This window comes from Primulina tabacum, chromosome 16 (assembly GCF_025594145.1).
Source record: "Primulina tabacum isolate GXHZ01 chromosome 16, ASM2559414v2, whole genome shotgun sequence".
NCBI lineage: Eukaryota > Viridiplantae > Streptophyta > Magnoliopsida > Lamiales > Gesneriaceae > Primulina > Primulina tabacum.
The window spans coordinates 9,661,871-9,679,443 of NC_134565.1; positions in this window are offsets into that span (position 1 = coordinate 9,661,871).

The following is a 17,573-nucleotide window of genomic DNA, read 5'->3' on the forward strand; positions in this document are numbered from 1 at the left end:
CTAGCTGCTGAGAGCTCATACTTGATCCCTGTATTTTCTAAAAATGTTGAAAGATTCTGATTGATGATTTCAGTCCCTCTATTCGATCAATCCCAACTGATTTTTCATTTAATAATCTTTTGAAAAGCTTAATCAGTTGTGCAGCAGTTTGGTCTTTGAATTTAGAAAGATAACTCAAGTAAATCTTGAAAAATCATCCACAACTACTAAGGTGTATTTCATTCCTCCTAAACTCATGACTGGTATTGGACCAAAATGATCCATATCTAATAGTTCTAAGCATCAGGAGGATGATTTACAACCTCTATTTTTGAATGAAGATCTTACTTGCTTACCAAACTGACATGCTGAACAAATTTTATTTTTTGAGAAATCTATTTTGGGCAAACCAGTTACAAGATCATGATTGCTCAGATAGGCAATAGATTTTAAGTTTAAGTGGTTCAACTTCTTATGCCACAACCAGTTTTTAGAAGATTAGCAATGAAACAAACTGGTGCATAAGGTTGATCAGTCCAACTGTCTATGTAAGTATTTCCACAACTATTGCTAGTTAGGATGACCTCATCAGTTGATACTAATCAGGTTATACTTCAAATTCTCAACTAGTAAAACATCTTTGACAGTAAAGTTACCATGGATAAGCTTACCCTTACCCAAAGTTTTACCTTTGAATTTGTCTCCAAAACTGATGTTTGGTCCAATGTATTTGATCACTTGAGATAGCAGACTTGCATCCCCTGTCATATGCCGTGAGCATCCACTGTCTAGATACCAGGTGGATTCCTTGTTTGTACTTGTCACCTGCAATCACACACGGTATATGATCTTGGCACCCATATTCATTTGGGTCCTAAACTGATTAGTCCTTTAGAAACCAGACTTGGACCAGTCTAATTGACTTTCCAGTTGCTGTGTTCTAAATGGTCTTTCGCGACTTTTGGGTATTAAGTGTGTGGTGTGAGGAAGAAACAATATGATTTGTACCTTTTTTCAGCTGACTGTTCTTTTGATACCGTTTCTGAACTGGCTTACAGTTGTAGTAATTGTAATATCCATTCCTTGAGTGCTGATTTTTGTCACTGAACCGTTTAGGTGACCAGTTTCTTGAATCAGTTGAACTCTCAGAGCTATATCTAATTCCATACCATTTGGCTCTGCTCTTACTTTAAGTCGATTGAACAGTTGGTTTACTTAATTCTGAGAATTCATTTAACATAGTTGATTTTACAAAGGTTATGTACTTTCCTTTGTTTTCATTCAACCTTGGCTGTGTATCACTTGCAGAATTTTCAACATGACTTTTAAAGCCTAAACCAGTTTTATCATCAACTGATTTTTGTGAATTCTGCATTTCAGTCAATGTAACTGAAGACTTGTTCCAAGCTTGAATCAGTTTAGTATGTTTTGAAATTTCAGTTTTTAACCGATATATCAAAGCTTGGTTCTCAATCATTTTAGTTTTCTGCTCTACAATCTCCCTTTTTAGACTCAATATTTCAACTGACTCATCAGTTTCAATTTTGTCATCATTGGGATCATTTTGCTCAGCTCTGACCTTCTCAAATGATCGAGCAAGTTTGTGATACTCATTTACCATGTCATGCAATGTGGTAATGAATTCCTCACAAGTGAAATCAGTAGAGCTGAAGTCAAATACATGTTCACTTGTTGACTTCAGTTCAGCATCATCTGCCATTAAGCACCTGACTTCTTCATCATCATCACTTGAGCTGATTGGGCTTTTAGGTTCTGATTCCTCACTATCAGTTTCTGCCCACTTTGACTTACTCTCCTCAGCTAGAAGCACCTCATTTTTCTTTCTGAGAGCTTTCTTGTCATCCTTGGTTCTTCGTCTGTACTCATAGGGCTTCTTTTCTTTTTCAGTTGATCATCGGCTGTCTTCTTTGGCTTGGGACAGTCAGCAATGAAATGGCCAGTCTTGCCACATTTGTAGCGAGCATAAGGTTCTTCTTTGGAGTGATTTTTCTGATATTGTTTCTGGAAGTTTCCTTGATTTCTTCTCATAAACCTTCCAAACTTCTTGACAAACAATGACATTACGTCATCGCTCAGCTGATCAGCAGATTTTTCAGCTAAACCAGTTGGTTCCAGCTTGACAGCAGTTAAGGCAGTTGTGACATTTGATGTAGAAGGTTCCCCTTCTCGGGTTTGTAGTTCAAACACGTATGCCTTTAGATCAGCAAACAGATCATGAAGTTCAACTTTGTTAAGGTCCTTTGATTCACGCATAGCCATGGTCTTTACGTCCCACTCTTTGGGAAGACCTCTTACTACCTTCAGTGCTATTTCTTTGTTAGAATACACCTTTCCAAATGCATTCAGCTCGTTTATGATTCCACTGATCATCTCATCATATTCGTGCATCGATTCTCCAACCTTCGTCTTGATATTGTCAAATTTTTGAACAAAAAATGATAGCTTGTTCTCCTTGGTTTGTTCGTTTCCTTCATAAAGCTGAATCAGTTTCTCCCATATCTCTTTAGCAGTTTTGCACATTTTGATTTTGCTGAAAGTGACTTTATCCAACGTTTTATATAAGATGTCCTTAGCCACATTATCAAGGTTGGCTTTCCTTTTATCTTCAGTTGTCCATTCTTCTCTGGACTTCTCAACACGATGAGGTTCCCAATCAGTTATTGCAATTGCTGCATTTGCTTTTAAGATTTTCATGGGACCTTCAGTAATAACATACCATATGTCTTCGTCTTGTGCAGCTAAATGAGCCTGCATTCTGATTTTTCAGTCATCGAAATCTTCTCTAGAAAACATTGGTATTTTATTGAATGAAGACACGATGATCAGTTTTGTGGATAAGAATATTATGGGACAAGATTCAACTGCTCTGATACCACTTGATAGGATCGATTAACTGGTGAAAGAGTGTTTAGATGGGGGGTTGAATAAAACACTCATGATTTTCACAATCTTTTCGAATGTTGAGTAAGTTTAGTGACAAACTGAAACTCGGAATCTTGTCAGTTGTTATCAATCAGTTAACAATAAAGTGCGGAAATAAACTGACTGATAGATAGAACAAAAACTGAAATAAGTACACACGAGATTTTATGGATGTTCGGAGATTTCAATCACTCCTACGTCACCCCTTCTATCACAAGGATATGATATCAACTAAAAGACTTTGATCGATACAAACACTTGTACAGACCCACTTCAGTTTGGACTTAACAATGTCAAAACTGAAACTCATAGTTTACAATATGTTCCACAGTACTCAACTGGACTTAGCACAACTGATCTCTTTAAAGATCGAATTTACAACAGAATGATTTGTGCTAGTTTGCTTAAAAAGCAGCCTAGAATGCTACGAATAAATCTGATAAGTGTGGGCTTCTAATTTTTTATTTGAGCGAGAATTTCAGCAGAGTAACAGCAAGATTGATAGAATAGTGAATCGTTGTTTTTCAACTGCTTTTACCTTCTATTTATAGGCTTCTCTTCAACGATAATAATCAATATAGTTTGAATCTTTATATCCGTTGTTTGCCACGTCAATATCTTTATGACATTCATACATTGCAGCTTTTCTGATATGCGGCGTTCCCACTGTAGAACCCGTAAATCAGTAGACGTATAAGCCATGCATAATTCTAGGTTTTCTTAAATTTAATTGACTTCATTGCATGATGCATTTATTTGAAGTTAATTATTTATTATTTCAGTTCAGTAGTTTGATCTTTAGCATTTCAGTTATTTCAGTGAGGCCGGACCGGAGTTGGAGTTTTGAGATAGAATTTAAGATTCGAAAAATATTTCCAGAAGTTAATTTAGCTAGCAACCAAGTTCATTTAAGTTAGAAAGGAGGTTTGAGGATTTAATTTAATTATTTGAGGTGATTAAGAAATGAACTCATTTAAGTTATTTAATTAAGGGGTTAGCTCACTAAATTATTTAAAGGATTAGTAAGGCTTTCAAGGATTATTAGTTGACTAGATAATCAACATTCCCCTTTATTTTATTATGCATTTTTCGGCCACCCTTAGTGCTAGAAGATTCATTTTCCAACTCATCAACTTTGACCAATTCTTTGCATGTAATTAGTAGGATAATTCTAGGATTTTTGGGAGCACAATTTAATTAAATAAATGGACATATCCTAGTCTAGAACAAGAGAAATTTCGGCCACTACCTCCTAGAAGCATCCACCAACTCATTTGATATCAATTCAAAATTTAAAATTCAAAGGGGAGTGGACTTGGTCTTGATTCTTCCTTATATTGTGCACCCTTCTCCTCACCCCTCATAACCATTTTTCCCCCCCCCCCCCCCCCTATCCTTTTCGAAAATTCAGAGTGAATTCACACTCATTTTCAGTAGAAAAATCGTGAGGTACCTAGCCAAAAAGAAGAGAGAAAAATCGAGAGCAAGGTATGGTAGAAAAGAGAAGCGCTCCACCTCCTCCGTGCCGCGTCGTCGTCGTTTCGTTCGTTTTCTTTCGAAACGAAACCAGGCATGTCTAGATTTCTTTCAAACCTCAATCAAGTCATATTATCATTTATTTTTCAGTACATGATTATGTTTATTCAAGTAAAAATCGAGATCCAAGTCAAAACATTTTGAAACCACACATGCAGAATTTTCGATTTCCTTGGCAAGCTTCACGATTTCTTTTGGTTTGTGAGTTTCAGGTATTGGATCGACTCCAGGCTCCCAAGGCGGCTTGTATACATGTAGTAGGATGCATTAGGACCATGTTGGTCCATTCAAACCAGCCCCATGCTTGCTGGAAATTCAGAATGACAGCAAGTCCCCATAGGTGCAGAAATGTTTTTCGAAAAATTCAGTTTGTTGTCATGGAGGAAGGATCTGATCTTGGCTGCCCCAAGGGCCTATAGCCATGGTTGGATCACTTCCCTAGCAAGTCTAAGCCGTGACTAAGTTGCCCTTTTGGTGGCTTGGTCCATGGTTCATCGGTTTTTAATAAAAACATCACAACAACCCCTATACCCCTTCGGCTACTTCGGTTGGACAGCTTTTGGTTTCGGTTTGTGTTTGCTTGGTGTGGATCTTGGTTGGCCTATGGCCCTTAGCCACGGTTCATATCATGATCCTAGATGTCTAGATCATGCCATGGTCAATCAAATGGACATTGGAACGACACGAGACATCGATCATAGCATAAACACTACACACGCATGCACGTTGCTCTCGGTTGGACCCTTCGGTTAAGATTTGGTGTGATGCGGATTGTGGCTGGCCTAGGGACCTTAGCCATGGTTTCCTTGGGATGTTGGTAAGAGTCTCTGGTCGGTGGTTCACGCCCCTAATGGCCTATAGTCTCGAAACCAACGCAAGTCTTGTAGTTGCGCAGCTGCTGGAAATTACAGCAAGTTGCTGTGTCGTTTAGAAGGCTCGTTCGAGTTCTTGATTGGCTTTTAGCCCATGGCCTTGGACTGGACAGTGCCTCATTGAGTTAGGAAGGTCATGTTTTTGACCGTTTGTCATTTGGATCATTTTTGAGGTCGTACGAGAATTTACGGTGCAATGTGCCAAATTGACTCTCGAAAGAGCGTTTCGTGTTTTGGCCTCCATTCCACCAAGATTTCGACCCTATCATTTTAGGAACATTATTTTATGATTTTTCAGCGTATTTTAATCATGACTATACGTCGGTTCAGTGTCGGTTCAGGTTGGCTCGGAGTCATGATTAAATGCGAAGTCATTAGGCGTCATAGTCGCATCTTTTGAACGTAAATTGCATAGTTGGTCATGTTTAAGCTATTGCATATTTTTCATGGCACAGTTAGGTTGCAGCAAGCCTGGGAACGATCCAATCCAATCCAGTTGGTAAAATTACAGGAATTTTCATTACGCCAGTTAATTATTTTACGTGCATTATATAGAAAATGATTATTTTTGAGATTTATGCGATATGGCTTGTGGTTCATTCACTATGTGGGAGTGTTATTTTATACGGTCGCCAGTGACCGATCAGTTCAGTATGGTACCACCCGGTCGCCAGTGACCGGCCAGCTTAGTTCAGTTTCAGCCTCCCCGGTAGCCAGTTACCGATCAGTTCAGCTTAGTGCAGTGGCCACAGGCGTAAAACATAATCTCAACAGAAAATTTTACCAGATATTTCAGTACTGGCTCCAAGGAGCAAATATTTTTACAGTGATTTCCAGTTCAATTATGCACGTATTATAATTGCTCAGTACAGATTATTTTCAGTATGCCTCAGGACAGGATATGTTAACTCATGCATATTTTTAATTCAGATTTTTACTCGTTACCTGTGATATATGCATGCTGAGTCTTTAGGCTCACTAGACTTGATTGTTGTAGGTACTGATGAGGCCAGGGCCGAGGGCGGGGACCAGTGAGCCAGCTTAGGTCGGCAGTAGTGGCACCCGAGGACCTCAGTGCAGCAGTTGTTATGTTATTCCGCAAACAATTTTTATCAGTTGTTGGATATTTTTAAATCGTTGTTGTTGGCAAAACTTTAATTTTCTTCCGCTGCAATATTTTGAAATATTGAACTTGATTCACCAGTGATTTTATGAATGAGGCCATTTAAGTTCTTTTAAAAAGAAAATTTTTAATTTTCCGCAAATTTCAAGAAAGGAGTTTTAGGCCCCTCACAGTTGGTATCAGAGCGGTGGTTCTGTATAGGGTTTCACTACTACTGACCGCGAGAAGCTCACGAAGCCACGCCTTTGGTCTGTAAGTTTTTCAGTTCAGCATTTTGTTCAGCATTTTAGTTAAAGCATGAATTAGTTTGTCAGCATGCTTCCAGATTTTCAGTATTTCAGAGTTCATTTAAAATAAATTATGGAATTATGCATGTTAGTTACGTATGGGTTATGTTGGAACAGTATGCCCCCTAGACGCATTTTAGAGCGCAACAGAGAGGAGGAGCCTCGCCGAGAAGACACGGAGGAGCGTAGACCAGAGGGAGACCTACCACCCCCACCGGACACGAGTGCCCAGATGTTAGCTGGGATGGCACAGTTCTTCGCACAGTTTGCGGGGAACAATGCCGCAGCCGTAGCCACAGCCGCAGCCAGGCCGACAGGGCCCGAGGCTGTTTATGAGCGATTCATGAAGATGCGCCCGAAGGAATTCTCTGGGACATCTGACCCCATGGTTGCTGAGGGATGGATCAAATCCCTCGAGGTTATCTTCGAGTTCATGGAGCTGGGAGATGCAGACCGAGTCCGATGTGCCACCTACCTGTTCACTGGAGACGCCCGCTTATGGTGGGAAGGAGCTTCGGTAGCCCTGACCTTGGCTACACTTTCTTGGACCCGCTTTACGGAGGTTTTCTACTCCAAGTATTTTGCTGAGGAAGTTCGCACCAGGCTGACCACCGAGTTCATGAGCCTGAGACAGGGGGATATGACGGTTACGGAGTTCATCCGTAAGTTCGAGAGGGGCTGTCACTTTGTGCCCCTGATAGCGAATGATGCCAGAGCCAAGCTGATGCACTTCCTGGTGGGTTTACGGCCGATCTTGCGCCGGGATGTTAGGGTATCTGACCCTGCTACTTATGAGGTTGCCGTCTCCATGGCCTTAGCCGCAGAGCAGGATCTGCGGGATATCGAGAGGGATCGCCAGGGCAAGCGCCCAGTCCAGGCACCGCACCACCCTCCTCCTCATCAGCATCAGCAGCAGAATAAGAGGCCTTTTCATGGACCGCCCAGGAACCGAGGCCAGCAGCAGCAGCAGCAGCAGCGGGGACGCCCAGCCCCGAGGACTCAGGAGCACCCAGTTTGTCCCAGGTGCTCACGTCGCCATCCTGGAGCATGTATGGCTGGCTCAGGAAAGTGTTTTAAGTGTGGCAGTCCAGACCACATGTTGCTGCAGTGTCCTCAGAGGAATCTGCCTACCCAAGGCAGAGTTTTTGCTCTCCATGCCGCGGAAACCAACCTGGAGACTATGTTGTTGACAGGTACCTTTAAACTTTAAGCTATTATTTGAATCTCAGCATTTTGGGAATCGGGATTTAGATTTTGAACTTAGAACTGTTATAGGATTGCATGCTCTACTCAGATTTATTTCGGGGAAATTAAGCTAGAGGAACCTTGACCTTTGCATGTCTATAAGTTTAGATCTTGTAGTGGGATTCAACTTAGAGTTCCGATCTTTCAGGGATAATTTTTATATCTGGTTTCGCTACCAAGGCCTTGATAGATTCAGGGGCCACTCACTCGTTTATTTCGGAGGTCTTTGCAAACTTTCTCAAGATCCAGACCATTGGGCTAGATACAGCCTTTTTAGTAGTGTTGCCGTCAGGCGAGGAGATGGCAGCTACCAATGTTATCCGAGATATAGACCTTGAGCTGCACGGTAATCTTGTTTATGCTGATCTGATTGTGCTACCGATGCCGGAATTTGACATCATCCTAGGGATGGACTGGCTATTGAGGAACAGAGTGTTGATAGACTTCCAGAGAAGATCTGTTCTTGTCCGACCGCCTGGAATGGAGCAGTTCTTATTTGAGCCGGACAGGTACTTTCCTTTACCGCGCATTATTCCTTATGTTCAGGCTAGGAAGCTCATGCATAGAGGGTGTCGGGCATTTCTAGCGACTTTTTTATCTGTCCCCGAGGAACCCAGCCAGTCAGCCTCAGATGTTCCGATTGTCAGAGATTTCTTAGACGTTTTTCCCGAAGACGTCTCTGGTATGCCACCAGAGAGAGAGGTGGAGTTTTCCATTGAGCTTATGCCAGGTACGGCTCCGATATCCAAAGCGTCGTACCGTCTAGCACCGACGGAGATGGCAGAGCTTAAGTAGCAGATCCAGGAACTTCTCGACAAGGAGTTCATTCGCCCGAGCTTTTCTCCATGGGGCGCGCCAGTCTTATTTGTGAAAAAGAAGGATGGCTCGATGAGGCTTTGCATTGACTACAGGGAGTTGAACAGGGTTACAGTGAAGAATAAATACCCACTGCCGAGGATTGAGGATCTGTTTGACCAGTTGCAGGGAGCTTCGATTTTCTCCAAGATAGATCTGCGTTCTGGTTATCACCAGTTGAGGGTGAGAGATGCTGATGTCTCGAAGACAGCTTTCAAGACTCGTTATGGCCACTACGAGTTCCTAGTGATGCCGTTCGGTCTGACGAATGCGCCAGCGATCTTCATGGATCTAATGAATCGCGTATTTCAGCCGTACCTCGACCAGTTTGTGATAGTGTTCATAGATGACATTCTCGTCTACTCCAAGAGTCGGGAGGAGCACAGCAGGCATCTGACCACAGTGTTGCAGACATTGCAGAAACACAAACTATTCGCAAAGTTCAGTAAGTGCGAATTCTGGTTAGAGAAGGTGGCGTTCTTGGGCCACATTGTTTCTAGCAGTGGCATTGAGGTAGACCCGGCGAAAGTTGCAGCAGTCGGAGATTGGGTTGTGCCTCAGAATGCATCAGAGATCCACAGTTTTCTTGGGCTAGCAGGATATTACAGAAAATTCATCCAGGAATTCTCCTATATCGCCATTCCACTCACAGCACTGACAAAGAAAAATGTGAAGTTTGTGTGGAGCGACGAGTGTCAGAAGAGCTTCGATACTTTGAAGCAAGCTCTTATCTCAGCACCAGTTTTGGCCATGCCATCAGGGCCCGGCGAGTTTGTCCTGTATACCGATGCTTCGAAGCTTGGTTTAGGTGCAGTTTTGATGCAGCATGGGAGAGTGATAGCGTATGCTTCTCGACAGCTGAAAATCCAAGAGAAGAATTACCCTACCCATGATCTGGAGTTAGCGGCCGTAGTTTTTGCTTTGAAGATTTGGAGGCACTATCTGTATGGGGAGAAGTGTCAGATCTTTACCGACCATAAGAGCCTCAAGTATTTCTTTACGCAGAAGGAGCTGAACATGCGTCAGAGGCGTTGGTTGGAGCTTGTGAAAGACTACGATTGTGACATTAGCTACCACCCGGGTAAAGCTAATGTTGGATGCTTTGAGCAGGAAAGTCGCAGTGATGGCTCACTTGACGATTCAGAAACCTCTTCAGATCGAGATGCAGAGGTTTGATCTTGAGACTTACCCTCGAGGTAGAGTTCCTCGTCTATCTACCTTGACCATCCAGTCCTCTTTTTTTGACCGTATTCGCAGTGGTCAGACCGCAGATGAGCAGTTGGCACAGTGGAAGAAGAGAGATGAAGACAAGGGCAGTGTTTTGTATACAGTCAGCGACGGTATTGTGAGATACCGAGATAGGATATGGGTTCCTAGCAGTGATTCTATCCGAGCAGACATCTTATCAGAGGCCCATACGTCCCCGTACTCCATTCACCCTGGGAGTACGAAGATGTACAAAGATCTGCAGCTATTGTATTGGTGGCCAGGAATGAAGAAGGACATCAGGCGTTTTGTATCCGAGTGCCTGACTTGCCAGTTAGTGAAGGCCAAGCATCAAAGACCAGCAGATTTGCTCAAGCCTCTTCCTATTCCCGAGTGGAAGCGGAAGAACATTACCATGGACTTTGTGACCGGATTGCCGAGGTCAGCCAGAGGATCGAATGCTATTTGGGTGATTGTAGATCGTCTTACCAAATCAGCGCACTTCTTGCCTATTAAGACGACTTTCACCATGATTCAGTATGCAGAGCTGTATATCCGAGAGATAGTCCGACTCCATGGTATTCCAGTTTCTATCGTATCCGACAGAGATCCCAGATTCACTTCCTCGTTTTGGAAGAGTTTGCATTCGACTATGGGTACGAATTTGCTGTTTAGCACAGCTTTCCATCCGCAGACAGATGGACAGTCGGAGCGAGTTATTCAGACCTTAGAGGATCTTCTCCGTGCTTGCGTCATTGATTTCTCTGGGAGTTGGGAGTCGAACTTACCATTGGTAGAGTTCACCTATAACAACAGTTTCCAGTCGTCTATAGGTATGGCTCCGTATGAGGCGCTGTATGGCCGCAAGTGTAGATCTCCTGTTCATTGGGATGAAGTAGGAGAGAGAGCAGAGTTGGGTCCAGAGATTGTTCAGCAGGCAGCAGAGGTAGTAGTCAAGATTCGTGATAGAATGAGGACTGCTCAGAGCCGACAGAAGAGTTATGCCGATCAGCGGAGGAGAGAGTTAGAGTTTGCAGTGGGCGATCATGTCTTCGTGAAAGTGGCACCTATGAAGGGTGTCATGAGATTTGGCAAGAAAGGGAAGCTCAGTCCGAGATACATTGGACCGTTTGAGATCCTTGACAGAGTTGGGACGCTAGCGTATCGTGTGGCTCTTCCGCCGAATCTGGCCGGAGTACACAATGTCTTTCACGTCTCCATGCTGAGGAAGTATATGGCAAATCCTTCGCATGTGCTGAATTTAGAGCCGTTGCAGCTTACTCCGAAATTATCTTATGAGGAGAGACCCGTGCAGATCCTAGACAGACAGGAGAAGAAACTTCGGAACAAGTTGGTTAAGCGAGTCAAAGTCAAATGGCTCAACCATTCAGAGGAGGAAGCTACGTGGGAGTCTGAGCCGGAGATGAGAAGTCGATACCCTGAGTTATTCGGTGAGTTCTAATTTCGAGGACGAAATTTATTTAAGGGGGGGAGGATTGTAGAACCCGTAAATCAGTAGATGTATAAGCCATGCATAATTCTAGGTTTTCTTAAATTTAATTGACTTCATTGCATGATGCATTTATTTGAAGTTAATTATTTATTATTTCAGTTCAGTAGTTTGATCTTTAGCATTTCAGTTATTTCAGTGAGGCCGGACCGGAGTTGGAGTTTTGAGATAGAATTTAAGATTCGAAAAATATTTCCAGAAGTTAATTTAGCTAGCAACCAAGTTCATTTAAGTTAGAAAGGAGGTTTGAGGATTTAATTTAATTATTTGAGGTGATTAAGAAATGAACTCATTTAAGTTATTTAATTAAGGGGTTAGCTCACTAAATTATTTAAAGGATTAGTAAGGCTTTCAAGGATTATTAGTTGACTAGATAATCAACATTCCCCTTTATTTTATTATGCATTTTTCGGCCACCCTTAGTGCTAGAAGATTCATTTTCCAACTCATCAACTTTGACCAATTCTTTGCATGTAATTAGTAGGATAATTCTAGGATTTTTGGGAGCACAATTTAATTAAATAAATGGACATATCCTAGTCTAGAACAAGAGAAATTTCGGCCACTACCTCCTAGAAGCATCCACCAACTCATTTGATATCAATTCAAAATTTAAAATTCAAAGGGGAGTGGACTTGGTCTTGATTCTTCCTTATATTGTGCACCCTTCTCCTCACCCCTCATAACCATTTTTCCCCCCCCCCCCTATCCTTTTCGAAAATTCAGAGTGAATTCACACTCATTTTCAGTAGAAAAATTGTGAGGTACCTAGCCAAAAAGAAGAGAGAAAAATCGAGAGCAAGGTAAGGTAGAAAAGAGAAGCGCTCCACCTCCTCCGTGCCGCGTCGTCGTCGTTGCGTTCGTTTTCTTTCGAAACGAAACCAGGCATGTCTAGATTTCTTTCAAACCTCAATCAAGTCATATTATCATTTATTTTTCAGTACATGATCATGTTTATTCAAGTAAAAATCGAGATCCAAGTCAAAACATTTTGAAACCACACATGCAGAATTTTCGATTTCCTTGGCAAGCTTCACGATTTCTTTTGGTTTGTGAGTTTCAGGTATTGGATCGACTCCAGGCTCCCAAGGCGGATTGTATACATGTAGTAGGATGCATTAGGACCATGTTGGTCCATTCAAACCAGCCCCATGCTTGCTGGAAATTCAGAATGACAGCAAGTCCCCATAGGTGCAGAAATGTTTTTCGAAAAATTCAGTTTGTTGTCATGGAGGAAGGATCTGATCTTGGCTGCCCCAAGGGCCTATAGCCATGGTTGGATCACTTCCCTAGCAAGTCTAAGACGTGACTAAGTTGCTCTTTTGGTGTCTTGGTCCATGGTTCATCGGTTTTTAATAAAAACATCACAACAGCCCCTATACCCCTTCGGCTACTTCGGTTAGACAGCTTTTGGTTTCGGTTTGTGTTTGCTTGGTGTGGATCTTGGTTGGCCTATGGCCCTTAGCCACGGTTCATATCATGCTCCTAGATGTGTAGATCGTGCCATGGTCAATCAAATGGCCATTGGAACGACACGAGACATCGATCATAGCATAAACACTACACACGCATGCACGTTGCTCTCGGTTGGACCCTTCGGTTAAGATTTGGTGTGATGCGGATTGTGGCTGGCCTAGGGCCCTTAGCCATGGTTCATATCCTTCCTTGGGATGTTGGTAAGAGTCTCTGGTCAGTGGTTCACGCCCCTAATGGCCTATAGTCTCGAAACCAACGCAAGTCTTGTAGTTGCGCAGCTGCTGGAAATTACAGCAAGTTGCTGTGTCGTTTAGAAGGCTCGTTCGAGTTCTTGGTTGGCTTTTAGCCCATGGCCTTGGACTGGACAGTGCCTCATTGAGTTAGGAAGGTCATGTTTTTGACCGTTTGTCATTTGGATCATTTTTGAGGTCGTACGAGAATTTACGGTGCAATGTGCCAAATTGACTCTCGAAAGAGCGTTTCGTGTTTTGGCCTCCATTCCACCTAGATTTCGACCCTATCATTTTAGGAACATTATTTTATGATTTTTCAGCGTATTTTAATCATGACTATATGTCGGTTCAGTGTCGGTTCAGGTTGGCTCGGAGTCATGATTAAATGCGAAGTCATTAGGCGTCATAGTCGCATCTTTTGAACGTAAATTGCATAGTTGGTCATTTTTAAGCTATTGCATATTTTTCATGGCACAGTTAGGTTGCAGCGAGCCTGGAAACGATCCAATCCAATCCAGTTGGTAAAATTACAGGAATTTTCATTACGCCAGTTAATTATTTTACGTGCATTAAATAGAAAATGATTATTTTTGAGATTTATGCGATATGGCTTGTGGTTCATTCACTATGTGGGAGTGTTATTTTATACGGTCGCCAGTGACCGATCAGTTCAGTATGGTACCACCCGGTCGCCAGTGACCGGCCAGCTTAGTTCAGTTTCAGCCTCCCCGGTAGCCAGTTACCGATCAGTTCAGCTTAGTGCAGTGGCCACAGGCGTAAAACATAATCTCAACAGAAAATTTTACCAGATATTTCAGTACAGGCTCCAAGGAGCAAATATTTTTACAGTGATTTCACGTTCAATTATGCACGTATTATAATTGCTCAGTACAGATTATTTTCAGTATGCCTCAGGACAGGATATGTTAACTCATGCATATTTTTAATTCAGATTTTTACTCGTTACCTGTGATATATGCATGCTGAGTCTTTAGGCTCACTAGACTTGATTGTTGTAGGTACTGATGAGGCCAGGGCCGAGGGCGGGGACCAGTGAGCCAGCTTAGGTCGGCAGTAGTGGCACCCGAGGACCTCAGTGCAGCAGTTGTTATGTTATTCTGCAAACAATTTTTATCAGTTGTTGGATATTTTTAAATCGTTGTTGTTGGCAAAACTTTAATTTTCTTCCGCTGCAATATTTTGAAATATTGAACTTGATTCACCAGTGATTTTATGAATGAGGCCATTTAAGTTCTTTTAAAAAGAAAATTTTTAATTTTCCGCAAATTTCAAGAAAGGAGTTTTAGGCCCTTCACACCCACTGTTAGTTGCAGTCTGTTTTGTACTGTTGTCGGTTGAATGTCCTTTTCGTTAACTGATGACGTGTTTAGCTGAAGGATCAGCTAATAAGCAATAGCTGATAAACTCACAACTGAATGTAGCAACTGATCAGTTTCCAACTGATCAGTCAGTTATCTGCGTAAGTTCAGTTCAGCTGGTTCAGTTGCCTTTTCGCATTAATCTTCAGTTATAGGCAACTGTCAGTTTGAGTATTTGTTCAGTTACGTTCAAACTTCTTGATCAGTTAATCCAATCGATTTAAGTACTTAGTTTGTCAAACTACCGAAATTTAGTTTCCAACAGTACGTCAACTGCTCTTTGATGAGTGATTATGAGGGTCAAACTGACTACTAAAAATCTAACGCCTTTGGAAGGCAAGCCAAATTTTTTATTTTTTTATTTTATTTTAAATTTTGTAATTTTAGGATTAGATATAATTTTTGGCATGCTCTATGCAAAAGATAATTTCGATCAGGACGTGGGCATGCCTCAAAAGAAAACATATTCTGAAATTGAAACAAGGCCCACCGCAGCAACTAGTGACCACCAGCGCAATCCACAGCCCACCAAATCAGCACCACAACCTCGCAATGATGATGTCTGCAAACCACCGTCTGTCACCCTCACATCTTGTCTTCACCACTGCAACAAAATATGATTTTTTTTCTACGATTCAACATTTTCAGGGGATTAATCTAATTTCCTAGCGTTTTTATTGTTTTAGTTGAACATTTTCTTCTAAAGTCATTAAAGATAATGTCAGATATAGGTTTGGGAGGAGGTATATAGCTTGAATTTTATTCTTCAATTTTTTATGGTGTTTTAGGTTCATCTAATGTTTATTTATTACATCTCTCTTTTTAATCCTGAATGCTTCTGCTGTGAGTTTACAAAAAAATTGATGTGCGTGTCAACTGATTTTGCATTCTTACTACTGCATTTATGGGTAATTGCTCTTGATGATGGGTTAAAATGCAAGTGTATGGGGTCTAGTAAATATACCATTTTTCTTTTATGAACTTTGAGCCTATGGGCAATCATTATATCTTGCTTTGTTTTCTTTGATTGTGTGTATTGTTATACATGTCTTGTTAACACCATGGTGGATTAGGTGCATAAACAAAATGATAAGGACATTAGTTTTAAAACATTTTCTTTCACAATGTCGTTCTTTTGAGCCTACCCTGATTTATAGACCCCCAGTGATCCAAGTTCAAGCATGAGCCTTTTTTTTGGAAAATAACCACATTACAAGCCATGATAAACCACTTTTGTTGGTTATGACTCTCTTTGAACTTTGAATTAAAGAATCATATAAACATTTCACATGTAGCATCACTTTGATCCAAGAAAGTGCATGTTGCTGAGAATTTCTTATTCAAACTCTAAATCTTGTAATCCTCTTCTCTACCTCTAGAAAAAAAAGAGGAAAAAAAAGAGAGAATAAAAGGAAAAAAAAAGAGAAGTGAGAAAGAAAAGAAGAGCAATGAAGAAGAAAAGTGCTCTTAGATATTATCATGAGATTGAATAGTCTTTTTCTATTACATGGACACAATTTTTTTGTGGAAAATTTTACATGATTTCTTCAATTCCATAAACCTGTTGTTACCTTTTTCTACCTTACCTCTAGCCACGCTACAACCCATGTACAACCCTTTTTGATTATGCATTTTAATCCATTCATTTGGGAGAATTATGTGATATATTTGTAAACTTATGGTAAAAGTTTTCAATGTTTTGAAATGAGAGTTTATATGATACATATCCAGACACTTGTGAGTGAAACGACTGAATCTTGTGAGGAGTATTTAAACCCCGTGCATTTTAATTTCTAGACATTTTTATGGAAGTGATTGTTTATGATGTTGGTATGTGAGATGCTCAACATTCAACTTGTTTTTCATGCGTGAAAATTTTTACGGATAACTAGAGGAAGCGGAAAGAGGATAAAAAGTTGATATAATAAATTGAATTCATTTATGCTTGACGACAAGCATGTTTTAGGTATGTGAGATTTTGAAAAACTTCTATTAGTTTGTATTTTTTTTTTATCATATTTCTCATTGTTTTAACTTTCGCCATGCTTAATTGACAAACTTTTGTTTTATTTTATTGTATGAGGAAATTTTATGGTATTTGAGCGAATTTGAGATAAAAATATAATTTTTGTCCAAGAACAAGGCATTGATTGTTCTTCTGGAGCATGTGAAACTAAAGCTGACAGAATTTCAAGAACTTACATTCGAAATTTATGAAATTTTTTCCAAATTTTAGATTCCTAATTATGGTGTTTGACTTAAAAATAATTCTTGGAGAGAGAAGTTGTTATTGGGAGAAAAAAATATTAGATTGTTTTTATTCCATAAAAATTATATATTCCTTTTTTGAAATATTTTTAACATTAGGTTTTCTTTTATTTAATGAATTTTTCCCTTGGACCCAATTAAGCATCTACACGTGAAAAACAAGAAGGAGACACAAAAAAAATACGTAAGAATTTTGCCATCCACACGTGAAATTCAAGGAGGTGTAGAAATTTTTCATCTTCTTTCCACAAATCTAGACTAAGCTTTTATTTTTGATTCAAGATATATTTCTATTATTTCAATTTTATCACTGTGAGGTTTTTGCGCTTTAATTTAATATTCTTATTTTGTTCAAGTATCTGTTGGTTTATAATTTATTTATATGAAAGTTGTATGTTGACTAATCTGACAATTTAACTTGAAATATAATTTTCTACAGTTATCCATGAATTCAGTGATCCGTAATTGTTATGAACGAGTGGTACATGAGTAGTGATAGATTAGATGTGTTGTGATATCGTAGTATATTAATCTAAATAATCAACGAAACGGGATCTATCAATTGCAACAATATCGGTTGTTAGATTTCAAGATTAACTATTTTTACAAATGAAAATGTTATCTTTAATTAATATGAAACACTATTGTGCTCAGTTGATTA